Source organism: Nycticebus coucang, chromosome 24 (genome assembly GCF_027406575.1).
Source record: "Nycticebus coucang isolate mNycCou1 chromosome 24, mNycCou1.pri, whole genome shotgun sequence".
Classification (NCBI taxonomy): domain Eukaryota; kingdom Metazoa; phylum Chordata; class Mammalia; order Primates; family Lorisidae; genus Nycticebus; species Nycticebus coucang.
Window position 1 is genome coordinate 11,051,567 of NC_069803.1, and position 2,007 is coordinate 11,053,573.

The 2,007-nt window shown below is 30.8% G+C and overlaps 1 non-coding gene across 1 annotated transcript; it reads right to left on the reverse strand.

Moving 5' to 3' along the window:
* Nucleotides 1-1,671: 1,671 nt before the first annotated feature.
* LOC128576621 (U5 spliceosomal RNA) lies at nt 1,672-1,787 on the reverse strand. Its single transcript, XR_008377452.1, has one exon. It is a non-coding gene; the product is annotated as a U5 spliceosomal RNA (small nuclear RNA).
* Nucleotides 1,788-2,007: the final 220 nt, after the last annotated feature.

The following is a 2,007-nucleotide window of genomic DNA, read 5'->3' on the forward strand; positions in this document are numbered from 1 at the left end:
GAAGGTTTGGAAAGATGAAGCCACTCACAAGTTAATAGACGGAATCTTCCACTTTCTTAGTGGAATTCAGTACACTTCATTTCTCATAAATATCATCTGAGTCATGTAGAAACAAAAGAGTCAAAGAAAGAGCCACATGTTTTTGTATATAACAAATGATAGCTAGTCTTTATTATGACATGTCTTCACACTTGCAAGTAGAAATGGAAACTCTTCATCTCTTTCATGAAGACAGATGTCTCAAGACATTGAAAGCCATGTATCTTTATTTTGCCAAATATATATCTCTATTTTAGTTGTACATAAAAATGCTATTGAAAACTGATGTCTTAAATTGATTTCTAAGAAACGATGAGTATACCCTAAACTTTAATTCCTAGCCTATCAGCTTTTTTGGACAGCTTCGCTTACTTGACACCTATTTCTAATAAAATTTAGTCACCCAAGTATTAGTTGGAATATACTTCTTTTACCATGACTATTTCTCACAATTTAAACTCTCTCTCCCAGTATCAGTTGTCTACATTTCTTCAAAGGAGAAATAGATATTGTAAAGCGTGAAATAAATAAGCAGAATCATAGAGGCAGTAACAAAATAGACCAAATTATACAACTAACAGGATCTAAATGAGTCCATGGAATTTAAAATAAACATTACTACCTACTTCACCTTGATATATGAACTTCTTACATTGTGCTTACGTATCTTCACCATATATTGATACAGATTAATGGCCAATGCTACTTAGAGTTCAGGAAAAGTTAGATTATATTTTTTCTTTATGATATTTGTTTTTATTCCTTGCCTAACCAAAAAGTTTGAAACCAGCAATGAGAACATAAAATAGAATAGCTTTCATAGTCCACAGAATTTCAAAAGAGCTCAAGTCAGTATGGAGTTTGCATTTATAAAACAGGTAACAAAGCCATTCATTACCATCGTTTCAAAATAAATAAGAATTCTATTCCTTACTGGCTACCTTAATTTCATTGAGTGTACATTAAATTACATTAATGCTTCCATTGGTACGTATTTTCACATTCATATTACTACCCTCTGAACAATTACTTTTTTCCACAGAATTACAGATAGGAATAGGAAAATTTGCTGTAAATTATAGGAGTACTTCAGACAAACCCCTTGAAGTAACCAAAAAAAAAGAACAGCCAAAAGAATAGAAATGTTAAGTTATAAGATATTTTCAGAATAATATAATCTTTGAAAAAATTGCAAGTGCCTCCAACAATTTAAACTAATCAAAGAATTACTGTAATCATGGTACATATGAGGTTTGGTTAATGCCTAAAAAATAATTATCTAAAATTAGCATATCAGTTATTTACAGGTAAGCAAATGCTTTTTTCTCAGCTTAACGATGTTTAAAAACAGTTTACTGAAAAATGTATAAACCTCGCCCACCAACAATATTATTTTATGTATTAACTCAGACATATTAAAGCAAAGTTTAGCATTTACCTCACTTTGAGATTTATAAACTCATTTCCCAGAAGCAAGTTACTCCACTCCCAGGTGCTATGCCTTCTTTTCAGCTAAGCCACAGTTTGGTGCTTTTTTAGTATCAATTGCTAGACTTCTGCCTCATCTTGATTATCTGAAAGACATGTATTAGGCTTTTCTTTCTTTTTTGTTTTCTTTTTGCAACCTTTATTAGCCTCGCCAAAGCAAGGCCTCAAAAAATTAGTTTGTGACTCAGAATTGTTCCTTTCCACGGAAATCTTTAGTAAAAGGCGAAAGATTTGTGCTATCTGAAGAGAAACCAGAGTATGTATTAGACTTTTCTATTCAGTTAATGCTGCTTCTATCAAAATCACTTTTGTTATTAAAATGCCTAAGCATCATATAAAAATATTTAACTCAAAATAATATTTTAAAAGACTATTTATCTGCATATAATAAAGTTTTTTCTCACTACATTTTTTAAATTTATTATCATATCATAGCTCTGTACATTAATGCAATCATGGGGCACCATACACTGGCTTTAT